Source organism: Bactrocera neohumeralis, chromosome 5 (genome assembly GCF_024586455.1).
Source record: "Bactrocera neohumeralis isolate Rockhampton chromosome 5, APGP_CSIRO_Bneo_wtdbg2-racon-allhic-juicebox.fasta_v2, whole genome shotgun sequence".
Lineage (NCBI taxonomy): Eukaryota > Metazoa > Arthropoda > Insecta > Diptera > Tephritidae > Bactrocera > Bactrocera neohumeralis.
Genome location: NC_065922.1, coordinates 23,069,674 through 23,084,995, shown reverse-complemented (window position 1 = coordinate 23,084,995; position 15,322 = coordinate 23,069,674). Strand labels below are relative to the sequence as shown.

General features: G+C 35.5%; 1 protein-coding gene and 1 long non-coding RNA gene across 5 annotated transcripts in view; one reads left to right on the top strand and one right to left on the bottom strand.

Moving 5' to 3' along the window:
* Positions 1-15,322, top strand: part of LOC126758615 (high mobility group protein DSP1) — a 273,973-nt gene that overhangs the window by 241,982 nt on the left and 16,669 nt on the right. The gene's annotated exons all lie outside the window — the stretch shown is intronic.
* Positions 5,620-6,717, bottom strand: LOC126758628 (uncharacterized). The gene is made up of 2 exons (XR_007666865.1): positions 6,044-6,717; positions 5,620-5,967 (listed from the first exon to the last, which is right to left on the bottom strand). It is a non-coding gene; the product is annotated as an uncharacterized LOC126758628 (long non-coding RNA).

Sequence of the window (15,322 nt, the reverse complement as noted above, 5' to 3'; positions counted from 1 at the left end):
ACTCTAGCCTCCAATCCAGTTAACTGTTCTCTGTATTATTTGTTGTTGTAAGACAACTTGTTTCGCCGATAGCTCATTGAGTGCTAGTGTCCGGTTAGTTGTATAAGTGCAAGCAAAGCAATACAAACATTACAAACAACTGAATATTAGCTTATGAAGTGAATGACTCTAACCAACTTGGCTGGCTGGCTGACTGGCCTGACGGCCGAAAGTGTGACTGAGGAAAATAAAAGCGAAACTAAGCATAGAAATCGAAACTGAAACTAAAAGGCGTTAAAAAATCACATTCACTTTTTGTTGCCTCAATAGCAACAAAAATAGAAGCAACATAACATTGCGTTGCAATAGCATATAAAAAAAAACAACATTAACAACAAAATTACCAGCCAACAGTTGCGGCGGTTAAAGTGTCTTCCAAGTAATGCGCGTGCGCACCCATATGTTGAGCGAGTTGCCGCTTTGCGTTCGCATGAGCCATCAATGCTTGGCCAGTTACATAGCTGGTTGTGCCCGGCTGCCTGTTGTGGTTGTGGCTGTCTGGTTGGTGTTTTTGTTTGTTGGTGAGGCAAACGGTTAACCATTTGCTGGCGATTTGTCCAACTGACTTAGAGACCAAGTTAACTAACTTGCTGCATAACAACAGCAACAACAACCACCATGATTAGAGAGTACGACAAAAAAAGTGTAGCCATTAACTTGCAAAGCATTGACTGAGCTGTAAACTGAAGTGGTAATAAAAACTGTTCAGTGGCAAAACTAATATGCGCGCTTGCATGTGTGTATGTAAATACGTAAACACAGATACATACATACATATGCATGTTTTTGTGTATACATCTATGTTCTTGCAATCACTGTGTAAGACTTAGTGTCAGCGCTGCAGTGCTTGTTTGTTACTGTTAAGTTGTTAATGCTTTTTGTAAGATTCTAAAGTGTTTTTGTAGTTTCCACCTGTTCTTATCTTCACGTGGTGGTTCTTTCACCTCTTTTTCTTCCTTTTAGAAGTGTGTTGCTTATCAATTGATGACTACTAATGGGGGAAAAATGCGAAAAGAAGAGACCAACAACAGCAAATGCGCCGAAGAATTGTGTGATTGCGATCATGGCAGTTCCACCTGCTAACCAATTGTTGAGCGTTACAAGCTGATTCGAAGCAAAAAGGCAGAATTTCCTTTGATTAATTTTTTTTTGTGTATGTGTGCGTGCCCGTGTGTGTTATTGCATCAAAGGTTGCAGGTGAATGTTGTTTTGTCGGCCGGCCGCCCGTCGCTAAATGCTGCCTTTTTGTCGTACTTGACATCGATCTAATGTGAAAAACTAAACACTTACTTTGCAGCTGCCACAATTTTATATGTACATATATGTTTGTACGTACATTTGCGCGCGTTCATTTTTATTGTATATGAGAATGATGCGTTGCCTGCATAAGACAGCCATGCCAGTGGCGCCAGCAACAGCACTATTCAAGTTTTTATGGATACAAATAAATTTGGATAGAAATTTTTGTATTATAAATGAAAATATTAATATTTCAAAGCAATTAAGTATAGATTTTTTGCTTCAACTCGGAAATAATAAGTTTTTCAGTTTAATTAATCATTGGCTCTGAGGTTATTTAAATATTTACTATGCTGTAAACTTAACCTTATTAACCTAACCTTGCTTTCAGTGCTTTCAGCGATTTTTTTTCTTTCGGGTAAATTTTTTGAAAGCCATTCTTCGACAGATTGTTCCAACATTTTCATTATGTTCATAAACCCAGGTCTTATCACCAGTACTGATGCGTTTAATAAATGTAAGGTCCTCAACGTAGCTGGCACTTTTACGAACTCTGCTCGACGTCGTTTTTGCAGAAAATTCAGGCCTTTTGATACGAATATCGCAGTAACACGCTTCATGCCCAAAGTATTAAACAAAATTCTTGTGAGTTCATCTCTAAGAGATGTTGAGATCGTCTACTATCTCTCTGTTGCCAACACCTACTCATATTTTGGCTCCGTTTTTGTAGCTTTAATGCTTCCATTCCAAAGGCAAGTGTTTCTCTGTCAAGATCAACATTTCATAATTATAGGAGGAGCTAATTAATGGATATCCATCCAATCTATATATATATAAAAGAAAGTTGTGTTAGTTACACCATTTATAACTCAATAACGGCTGAACGGATTTGGCTGAAAATTGATGGGGAGGTAGCTTAGAACCAGGGTAATTACATAGGATACTTTTTATATTTTTACAACTCAACTTAACATTTAATACAACTCATAAATACAAAAATTATAAATCAAATCATAAGCATTTGTTTAAAATTCATGTTTGTATGAATCATTTAAATATATGCGTACAATTTTAAACAGATTCTTCCTCAAAAATAATACAATTGCTAGGTATTTGGAATAGTAGAAAAGAACTGCAACCAAATACGCAGTGAAATAGATTATAACTGACTCAGTAATCAGTCGTTGAGTATGTATTATACCATGTGCATCCCAAAGACTAATGTCATAACCTTTGCAGCCGACTTTTTTCGTCTTTCCACGCAGTGGGAAATGATGGAGCTATGTTTCTATTGTCACACACCGACACAAAAATTCGGGTTTATTGTGATTAAAGAACACTAAACACTTCTCAAAAACAGTTATTCGTTGTTTTTATTGGATTATGAACTTGCGAGGCACCCACTTTGCACAGAGCTTTCGCCTCTTTAGAGCATCATTGTCCTCGGTGCTCATTTCGCCTGTTTCCATCTTAGTAAATATCTTTTCAACGGTGGATTTCTCCCAAAAAGCAATGCTTTACTAACACGAAATGCTTTATGATCCATTTTTTGTAAACTAACGCAAGTTGCTTCACACAAATGTTATATCTCATTAACTAATAGTTATAATTCAAATAATAGAAATCATGTGGATGGTGGTAGTAGTATTATCTATGTACTTATGTATCAGCCACAGTGAAGCGTGGACGAATCCTCTAGTATTGTATAATTCCGAATACTCATTTAATGTTTCAATTTCTTTTTATCAAATTAAATTTAGTCAATGATTCGATGTCATTACTTCATATTCGAATATTGTTTCAAATTCGAAGGTCGCTTATGACAGAAAAATAGTGAATTTATAGTTTAACTGTAAAATTAAGGAATATTACATATAATTTGTACACCGTTTCCTGCAGAACAATAGATTTAGAACATCATATACCAAGATTGTTTAATGACCTTAAATATTCCGTCGTCTGACACAGTGTACATATTTTTCATAAGTTCTAAATTTGTTCCACATAATCTCATTTTCTGTCCTTTGAGAATACTCTGAAATATGTATGATCTCTTAATACGTTTTATTACCTTATCATCATTTGTTGTTTACATTTCCTCTATTTTCCCCTAATTATTTTCCACTGACATTGCAATTCAGGCAAATTACAATAAAAACTAGTTTGATAAGTAAACAAGCAGCTTAAAGAACCTTTAAACCTTCGGGAAGTGAAATGAGTTTTACAGTTTACCCTGTAATTAAATTTAATTTGCGTAAAGGACGAAACTAACACGATTAACCATGCTAGTGGACAGACTTTGCCGGCTGCCTTATTAAGAGACGTGAGAAAACTGCTGAATTGAGAAAGGTGAAGGAAACAAAGAAAGAACAAAGTAACGAACGTACAAATGAAATGTTGATGAATTGACATTTCCTGGACAAGCTAAGGTTTTTTTGTAGCTACCTGAAGTAAATAAACGACCAAGAGTCTTTTGTAGCACTCATGAAGGAGGGACTGTTGCATGAAGAGATAAGAAAAGAAAAGGAAACTCTTTACAAACCAAAATAAGCGTTTTAAAAGTAAAACAACAACAAACATTACAACATATGTACATATACATATGCCACTATAAAAACGGGTATTCACACATAACCTTAAAAAGCCGCCAAACAACATGTAACTAGCGAACGAACCAGGTGATGGAAAGTTACGACACGCCAAGGGGTATGCGATTGCGCAGAGGTGGGGAAGAATGGTGACAGGCTAGTCAGACGGCAAGCAGTGGCAACAGTCAAAGGTTTTACTTGTTTGGAACTCCGAGAATTGGCCAATATAAGCCGTCGGTTCTGATAAAATTGAGAGAAAACGTAATAAAAGAGGAGAACGCGCTGAATGATGATGCTTCTATGGTGGTATTATATGATAGGGAGGGGTTAGGGCGGTGTAGTTTGTGCAGCGAAACTAGCAGAACAAGTAAACCGTCACGAATTCTGGTTAAAGTGGTGTTTCGAAGAATTTTCGAAGAAGGAAAATTGATGTAAAAATATACACACGTATCCGCACTCCTCACGACAAACAAACAAGAAGAATGCTTGCTTGGTTGTAACACGATTTGGCCATCGCCCGTCGTCATCGTCATAATACAATTTAAAAGCGAAGCGAAGCAAATGCCAAAGCGGACGTAAGGAAAATAATTTTCAAAACAGAAGTAACAAAAAATGTAAAAAGCTAACCAAGTGTAAGAATTACACAAACAACAACGTTGTCAGAGGCAATAACCAGCCAAGAAGAACTAAGAACTGGTCTGACTGGCTCGCAGCTTGTCTTAATAAGAAATCTCGGTTGAAGAAATACTAACAACTCGTTGCTCGCAGCGGAATTGTGGTAGAAATAAATAACCATGATTTTTATTTCTTTTTTTTCTCTTAAGCCAATTGTTGTTTTTTTACAACACGCATCGAGTGGCAGCGGCAACGGCGGCCGTGTCTGAAGACGAAGTTCGTGCATGAAATAAAACTTTTGTGCAGCTGCCTTAAGACTGGTTTGATTGGTGGGCTGATTGCCGCTGCTGCCGTTTCTTTAGACACGGATGGCTGAGAAAATGTTGCAAGTTTCTTGGCACATGCATATACTCCCCGTATAGCTTGCAGACTGTGCTTGTGTATATGTATGTGAAAATAATGGTTTTATAATTAAAGTACTGATATAAATTTGATATAAATGTCATAAATCGTTCGTTCGTTCGTTCATCGCTTTTGGTTTATGGGGCTAAAATCTTTGATTGTAGGTTACGATTTCTTTTGTTCTTCGCGATAATGACAGAAAATGGATTTATGGTGGAATGTAGAAAAGAACTGGTATTACTAGCAAAAAATTTAAAAAAAATGTAAACGTAATTGGAAGAAGGGAAAGTATTTCAAGCAGATATACATATGTACATATATGCAACTGGTAATTTTAAATAGCCAAGTGATTTTTTACTCTTAACTTTACAAGTAGGTAGGTTTCATAGCGCTTTTTTTATCTAGATGAACGTTTTTAAACTCCTTAGTTAATAACGATTTTTTTTTTTAATTTTAAAGAGTATGCTTTGATTGGAAGGATATTAAAAGGAAAATTCAGTCACAATGCAAGAATTTTCTGACTAAAAAACCCGTGTTTTACGAAAAATTGTTTCGCGTAGAAACAATTTATTTTCTGTAAACATCACATAAATTCCGCCTTACTTGAACTGCATTTTCTTTCGTTTTTAATAGCGCACCAAACAAAAATTTTTTCCAAAAATTATTATTTTTTTTTACAAACAAGTTTTACTATATCAGCTCTTCAAATACTACCGTGATCAAAAAACTTTGTTAATAACTTTAAAATTCTTAATTTATTCTTCAATTCACTTGTGCCAATATTTTTTTCAATCCTCGAAACGGTTTCACCGGAGCGGTCGTTTGAGTTTGCTGAATAGCCAGAAGTCACACGGAGCTAAATCAGGCAATTACGGTTGTTGCAGTACGATATTTGTTGAAAATTTGGAGGGAAAATCACGAAGAATCAATGCAGTATGCGACGGTGCATTATCGTGGGGCAAAAACCTAGAGTTGTCGGCCAATAATTCCGGTCTCTTTTTTAAAAATAGCTTTGCGTGAACGCCGCTTAACACACAAATAGTATTCCTTGTTGACAGGAAATAATTCGGATTGTACCACAACTCTATAATGGAAGAAAACTTTCAACAAAACCTTGATTTTTGACCTGCTTTGAGGTGGTATTTTCGGCTTCAGCTCACCTTTGCCATGATATTCGGCCGAGTGATTGTTTGTTTCCGAGTCGGACGCATAGATTCACGATGCATCGCCAGTAATAAATACGTTTCATGACATTCTGGTAGTCGGAAAGCATTGTTTAACATGCGTTAACGCGACGCTATTTTCGAAAAAATTGAGTGATTTCGGAACCAATCGTTCTTTCACTTTTTTTATTCCCTGATGAAATTATCTCAGAAAATGGTTTTCACTGAACTTTTCAACGATGCCAGAAGAACTCTGACTGTTAATCGTTGATCCTCAAGCACCAATTCCTTTATTTTATGGACGATGATGTTGACGGTCGTCCTGGAATTGGTTCATCGTCAAAGCGTTCTCGACCTTCTTTGAATAACATTTACCAACCAAAAACACTTGCGACACACAACGAAGGCCTTTTCCAATATTCTGTACGATTCGACACCAGAAATTTGATTCCACACAAAAAAAAAATCGACAAATGGGCGAAATTTAAATTAAAAAGTGTAGTATATAACGGTAAAGCGGTTAAGTTTGAAGTTGCCTGCGAAAAATTCAATAAGATAAGCTGTTGTCATTAAACGAAATTACTCAGTCAACGACTCAACCAATCTAAGATTTTTGGGGATTGCGTTTGTTAGTCCGGATCAAATTGAATCAGATGGTATGCACACCTGCAAAAAATAGTACATTTAGAATAAGAAGTATATATTGTCCAATACTAAAAATATATACATTTTTGTACGCACATCTTATAAATTTGTATACCTACATACATATGTATGTATGTATATAAAACACATATTCCTTGCAAAAATGAACTGCAACCTTTGCCTTATTAAGGGCAAATAATATAAGGGATGAATGCTAATATTATTTCAATATTTAATGCACGGAAGCTGTCGTACACCATGACCTAGTGCTACCGTATGTGTTGCCGTCAAAACTTTTCAATCATAAAAAGAAATATAGTAAATTTTTTCATTAAGCAGGTTATTGCAATGTTGTGTTATTTACGTTACTGAGCCACCCTCTAATTTTGCCACTTAGAGCACTTAATCCCTTCCGTTGCTCTTCCTGTGATGAGCTAAACCAAATGTAACATACATTGTGAAGGGTCACTTTTTCAATTATTCACTTGTTAGCTCATTGAATTTTATTGAACACAATTGCTGCACACAAAATCAAGTGTTGGAATTGCTACATAGAAACATATGTATTTATATATGTATGTAGGGCAACAGTGAATGCGACAATCATTTGTGCGCCCCTAACTAATGACTTATTGTTGAGTGTGTTGTTGCTGTATTTTCCACTAGATATGGTGGTTGGCTATCATCTTATATTTTTGCTTACCATTTTTATGTTGATGACGTTTTGTAAAGTTGTTTTTGCAAATTTTCCGGTAGCAATAAGAAATCATCGGCATCGTATTGGAATTGCTATTTATCTGTATTTCAGTTTCACCCCATTTTTCGCTTAATATATGTACCTTTCTTAGAGAGTTTTACTCATAACACAGTATACATACATATGTACATCCTTTAATGTGCTCAACCATTCATGTAATGCTTAGATGATAAGTCGTCGAGTGTACCATAAATGTTTAGGAATGAGGCAACATTCAAGGAGAAGAAAGGGTTATTTGTTTGTCAACATTAACGTCCATTGCCCTTATTCCAGCACTTTTTTTGCATTGCAACAGGCGTAAGCAACAGTCAAACATAATGAAGTAAGAGTAATAGACTTCTTTTTTCTTTTCTGTGATTTTTAGCAAATATAAAATATAGTATGAGAGCGGGAAAGGTAAATGCTGTGTATGCAGAAGAAAGTTTTCGATGGTTTTCTTTGATTTGTGCCGTGGTCTTGCCAATGTGATATCGTTCTTTAAACGATTCAATAATGCTATATAATAGTTGCAATTGGTGGTTTGGCAGTTCCACTCTAAAAATACCGTATAGACGCTATAATATGGTAGCATACTTTTGGGTCCCTGCAGACGTTGATCTTGGCTCATCGTGTGCAGTCCTCGAGAAACAGTTCACGTTTGGACATATCCTCTTTTAAGAGCCACCAAATAATTTTGTTTTTTCGATTGTGAGCTTTTGCCACCCACTTAGCACAGATCTTTTGCTTCTGAAAATATTTATGAACGTTAACTACAACAAGAATTAGATATTACTCCTCAATAAATATCACATAACATTATCATGAACACTGTTCTCACTCATTTGTCTATAAAAATTCATTCTGACACTTTTCGAATGAGTCACCTTTGCCTAGTAGTCAGTTTCTATTAGTCAGCCTTCGGTTTTTATTACTGCCACAGATTAGTCAGCCTTCGGTTTTTATTACCGCCACAGAATAGCTTGCGACTTCGAACACTCTACTCTCTTACTCCGCACATTTACTTCTTTACCTTGTCTGCTTTCATTTTCATTTAAGCTAATTTTATTTTCTTCGTTTTTGTATGTCTACGCTTGTAGATGTATGTTTGTGTATTTTTTCACCTAGTTTATTGTGCATTCATACACATTATGTTCATTCAACCATTCATTCATTGATTTGCCCAACAAAATGAGGTATATTGCCTATGTGGCGTTAACTTGTTAGCAAAAAAAGTAAAAATATTCCAAAAAGCGCACACAAAACAATAACAACAGTTTTTATGACAAGCATAACATTGGCTAATGGCAACAGCACAAGCAACATCCAGCAGCAGCTTAAATGCGCAATAATAAGAGCTAATCGTTTGTAGATTTTATGGCATAAAAACGAAAATATAAACATAAGTAAGGTATATATGGTACAAAGTATGCAACAGATTTTTATGAATGAAAAGGAATATATTTATTTAATACTAGTTGACCCCGCAGCCGTTGTTTTGCGTGATATTATGTGCTTTGAAATGAAAAGAAAGAAAAAAGTTGAATTTATATTGTGTTGAAAATCATTTATTTGCGATTTTTCTATATTTTTTTTATGTGGCGCATAAATGTAAAGAGAAGATGGTTTTCTAACTAGTGCACACGCCACGTATATCTGGCCGAGTGAAAAACATAGCATTTCAAGATTTATGCCACACTATTCTAGCGACTATCCTTGTGTCCTGTTGATTGTAATCCCAAATGCAATTTTCCCTTTAAACTGAATACGTCTGAACTGAAATGGTGTCCCCTTGTATTCGATAACTGCGTCACAATCATCGGGTTCCATTACACAGTTTCGACGCATGAAGATTTTTAAACATAATAATCATCCAACTTTGAATCGCAAATAATGCTGCGGCATACTAAGCCTCTACAAAGAATTTAGAAAGTGCGAACTTCAGTGGCATGCGAAGTAGCTATCGTCCATCGTTTGTTTCCAGTGTCATGTGGCTTGCTTCTCAAAAAGTTGCACACACTGTACCATTCACAATACGCAATTACTTAAATGAATTTGAACCGCGAGACACACAACAGTCGGAAAACTTTCATGATTTGCGAGAGTAAATATCCTTTTGGTGACGTACTTGCAAACGTACTTGATCGATTTCACCAAACTGCAATACTCAACATTGACATACATAAGTTTTGAATGTGAATTAGACAACAGTGGTACGATCCATGTGTTGTCAACTTCGATATTCACTCCTGTAAATTGAATGCTGAATGTTTTGCCATTGTCGTCTGGTGAGCGACGCTGATGCAATATCCATCGTTTCCAGTTTGTCTTTCCGAAAGAAAAGCACGTGGATAGTGTTTCATGCATTTATTGTCAGACATGCAAACCGAAGTCGGATTGTGGTGTCCGCAAGGTTCATGAACCATATTGGTTTTCATCACTTCGTATAATACTGGATCTTTCTCTGCATCAGGAATTTCCGCAGAAATGATTTCATCAATTTGATCTGGTGTAACCACCATCCACCATCCAAAGAAGAATGTGTGCGTGCGGGAAACCTCTTTTTGCCACTTATCAGAGTACATCCAGCATTTAACAGCACTATATATACCATACGTTGCGTCAAGATAACGTACATCAAACATCGTAGCTGTTGTTTAAAAAGTCGTGCTGTGACATCGTCGATCGGTTGCTGATTGACAGCGATCCATAATTCCACACGTATGTCATCGCAACCTGGGAGTACTCGTTCATGTGGCTTGGGCTGCCATACGTTGATGGCAAAAAGAACGCCGTCCGATATTAGGGCGACCTCTTCGCAATTGATCACTTTGTGTGAAACACACGAAAACTTTTCACTAAATAATTTTCGATAATTTTTCTTTTGAATAGCCGGAATAAAAAGGAAGCGACCGAATTGAACGATTCAAATAATTTACAAATCAAAATATTGAAAAACAAAAAAAATAAAAATTGAAAAAAAATTTGTACGGAAAAAAGTTACTTTTTGGAAGTATCGAATTTTCCGACTTTTCCTAATGAAAAGTATAAGGTATTTTTATTTCTAACCCTTCCCCGATCCACAACGAACAACCTCTGAAAATTTCATCGAGATTGGTGCAGCCGTTCTCTTAGCGTTACCAACAAACAAATATTCACTCGTTTGTATGGGAAAAAGAAAAGGGCTGTTTTTAGGGGTTTTCCGACAATTATTCGAATTTTTCTTGCCATCCTTGAACCTCAACGTACATTTTAAAAAAAGAATTGGCAAAATTGGTGCAGGCGTTGTTGAGTTATGCGCTTAGCAACACATTTTGCGCTTCATTTTTATATAAGACTAGCGTGTTTTTTTGTAGAAACAGGCGTACATCAGTCAAGATGTGATCCGACGTACAGATGAGTTTATAAAAGAAAATGCTATAATTCACTATTTAAATGTGTTAATCTTGAACAACGTATAAACCGGATCAGAACAGAAAAACTTTTCATCAGCAAAATCATTCGCCGTAGACAGGAGCACGTAGGAAGCACTTAGTGATAGTTACATATTATAAGGTTGATGCATAAGAAGATCTGGGGGGAGAGTCGTTCTCGATGTGTGTGACTTTTCATTGTGTGATGGAAAACAATTCCTCTTCTATTGGCCAAAGCTCGGCTGCTCCTGAGCGATTACTTTCTTCAGTCGGTCCAATTGTTGACACTACAGCTCCACATTATGGGATTACATAGTTTTACTCGAGCAAATTCATGGAAATCAGTGTTTCATAAGTTCACAAATTTTTTCAATTCTGCGTTGCTTAAGTTAACAAACCCTGAACCACCCGATTTTTTTTTCTAATTTGGCGCCATTTGGCGTATGCCTATAAATCATGAATTTTTACTCCAAGTTTACTAGCAATAAAAGCTTTTGAACACTACATCGAATTTTCCTATTTTTGCCCTTCTTCCAATTTCGTTGCCGGTCTTTCGTGATTTTCAAACATTTATTATTTTCATGTATACTTTCTTGTTCTTATTGCTGTTTAAGTACATAAATGTGTACATACATACATCTGTAAACGTATATAATGAAAATGAGATTAAAGCTTTTGTGGGTGATTGCAACCTCCAGCCAGCCGGCAAACAAATACATACACAAGACCTTAAGTAACAACAAAACGCATAATAAAATATAATAATCACGAATTGTATTGTGTGCAAAGCAAAGCAAAAATAAAAATCTCAACTGCGACGATAACAACAAAAAATACATATGAATATATACATAGTAGGTGTGAATGTCCGTTGTATGAGCAACAGTAGTCTACAGCAGTAATCATTGCTCTGTTGTTATTGGTGTATAGGTATAAATCGACAAAGAAATTTACTTACGTAGATACTTATGTATATATCACTGCCAATATTTCCATTTAATATGTAGTGCTATTTCAACATCTACTCTTTATGCATATTCGTGTGGGGATCCCTCGTTTTTGTATGCACATACATTTGTAGGTATTGTATTTTGTACTTTTATATACATATTTGTCATCCAGTCATACGGTTCGTCAGTTGGTTTTTATTTTGCTGACGTACATATACATGTGTGTATGTGCATCAAAATTTCTTTTATTTCCTCACCGCAGCTACATATGTACATATGCATATGCGTGCATGTACACGCTGTTCTTGTATGTTGTTTGTATATTTGTTGTTATACTAAATGCTCATATTTAAATTCTATTATGAATGTGATTTGCTTGAATGTGATTTTTTGCTTTGTCGTACATACGTACATATGTATACCCACACGTAATTTCATTCATTGGTGTTGACTAGTTTGATCTGCCTGTTCATTCACTAATAACCGGCAGCGGCAGACAGTGAAAGCAACAACTACAACAACAGTAGCAATAACAACAAGAACAGCAATAATAATGGCATCAGTAATAGAGTCAATGAGCGAGTGAGTCGTCCAGGGCAGCCAAACAACCACTAAGTAGCTAGCTAGACAGCCAAAAAAGCCACCAGCCAGCCTGCCAGCCAGCCAGTCAGTCCGTCCGTCCGTTCGTCAGCCATTCACTAAGCCACATTGGTTTTGGTTTCGTCTGATTTGGTTGGTGTTTGCTATGTTTTGTTAGTATTTTGTGATTGCTTCTATGGTATTATGCCGACTTTGTTCTTATTGTTGTAGTTGATTTTTTCTCTGCACTAAATTTTATTGCTGTGAAATCTTTTTCATGCACTCGCTCTTGCTTTGTCATTATCACGTGAATGTGCTGATAGATATACATACATACATACATACTTCAGTATATCTGTATATACATACATACGTGTATGTACGTTTGTTGATATGTTTACGTAGCGTAGCGCCGGCGTCAAACAGTCTGCCAACAGTTTGTCCAACAACTGTTCTGCGAGGTGGCAATTGCTTAGCAGCTTTTAACTTGCCGCTTTTTTATCTATATTTAATTTGTATGTACATTTGTACACACATACATACATACATACATATGGTATGTGTGTCAATCTGTTATAATATGCACATCACTGTATAAAAATATGCACATGAGCACGGCTTTTGTTGGGAATGTGAATCTGTGTGTGTATTTGATTGCGCTGCGCTGGTGTTTTTGTTTTTTGCTCCTCTTACATTTAGAGTCTACATTCTTGCCGTTTTTGTTGCTTTTGTTTACGCCGCTTGTAGGGGAGAAAATAAACGAAACTCACAAATGAAAATAAGCGAAGCCAGGAAAAAGTATGTATAATTTTTATTCCTTTGTTCACACGCGCGCAACAGTTGGTTGTGTGTTCTGTTCGATTTTTTATTGTTTTCCAAGTTGTTTTGTTATTGTTGCTGTTGCTGTGGCTTCATTTTGGTTTAGTTTTTTTTGTGGTGACGTTGCCATAGTCAGCAACACTCGGCGTTTCGACAGCGCCGCCAACGTTTTAGTCATTCCATTTTTGCTCGCAATCACAGGCGCCACACGCCACGCCATCCATACACTTTATGGTAAGTATATGTATGTGTGGTGTATACCGTTGTGTTGTGTCACTTTGCAGAATGCTGCGTTGAAATTTTGTATGCACATGTGTACACACAAACACTGATGCGCGCTCTACTACACACCTGAGTCAGTCGTATTTAATTTTTTGTTTACTTTATGATTTTCTAGCAGCTAAAAATACCGACAGTTCAGTGTCATGGGTAGCTTGTTCGGATGCAAGTTTTATTTTAGAAAAAAATAAACGCTTGACACATGCACAAACCTACATATTTATAAGGAGAATACGAATATGTATTGTGTTTGATTAGTAAATGAGGTTTGGCGTACTCACTAGAAATTTGCCGGCAGCCTGACCTACGACAATTATCGGTTTTTGTTTTTATTTCTCATTCGTTTTGCTCTGCTACGCTGATCTGATTTGTTTGCTGATTAGGCTTCACGATAACAATCGCACTGTTGCTCCACTGTGCACAATAAGTATGTTTGAATGAGCGAAATTTTCTGTGTTGTTTGAAGGTTAGGGCCTACATGGCGTATGAGTAACATCAATTGTATTTATTTGTTTACAATACCCAAGGATTTTTATACATCGGGTGTGTGTTTGTAGGTTAGGTATGTAGTATGTGTTACATAGTACATTTGTTTGAATGTGATTTGGGTAATTTATGACATCATTAATCTATGTCATAATATTACACTGATAATTCGAGATTACATTACATTACCGCATTTAGGTGGGTGGGTAATTTTTGATTGCGATATTGATAGTTTTTTAATTTTAAATTGTAATTTAGCATTTTTTTTTATAAAAATGATTTAAAAAAATATTAAATTTTTTTGGAAATTATTATATCAAAACTCATGCACAAAGTCAATAAGAAATCGATAGTTTTTAATTTTAAATTGTAATTTGGCATTTTTTCATAAAAATATCTTATTTAGAAAAAAATATTAAATATTTTTGGAAATTATTATGTTAAAACTCATGCACAAAGTCAATAAGAAATCGATAGTTTTTAATTTTAAATTGTAATTTGGCATTTTTTCATAAAAATATCTTATTTAGAAAAAAATATTAAATTTTTTTGGAAATTATTATGTCATAACTCATACATAAAGTCATTAAGAAATTTCAATGTGGTTCTTATATTAAAATATGTGGCACGAGCATAAAAATGGGTTACCAATCTATGATTTTTTTATCGATTCGATTTGCGACAGCTTATGCAGCGAAATTTCTCATTACGGTCAGACCTCATAGCCAGACGTTTCCCATTTTTTTAAATGATCGCAGCAAATTGTTTTGCGCTAGTGCCGTGTAGTTCGCGGTGGCTCAACGGAAACTAATGTCATTCATTCACATTGGCTCCAATTTATTAGTTCAATAGAAATATAGCTGTGAGTTACAGCTTCTGACTCTAAGAGTACATTTTAAACATTCGTCCTTGCCGCGCCCCATATAGGGACAGCTCCATGCGGAGATGGGGGTGTCCGGTTATGAGGATAATCATTGTATTTACTAGTCTGGGTCAGAAGGTATTTTCACCATAAAGTCGAATTTCTGAATTTAGAAAATTTACCATGTTTTAATTCTGTCAATTTACCCTTTTCTGAGTGAATCGCAACTTTTTCTGTAGTTTAATCCAAACCAATTTAAATATTATTGGAACACTTTAAATAAGTTATAAATGTAAGTATATGTAATATAATTTTTATGATTTGATTTTTATATATTTTTTCAAGCGTTTTATGACTGAACTGTTTGATAATTTTAATTGCATTTCCGCTTGATGTTATTTGATGACTAAGTCCCATGACATGCAAATATACGCATCTGTGTGTTTACGTATGAGATAGATTGTGACAAAAATGTACCCAGAAATTGTAAATAAAACACAAAATATTTAA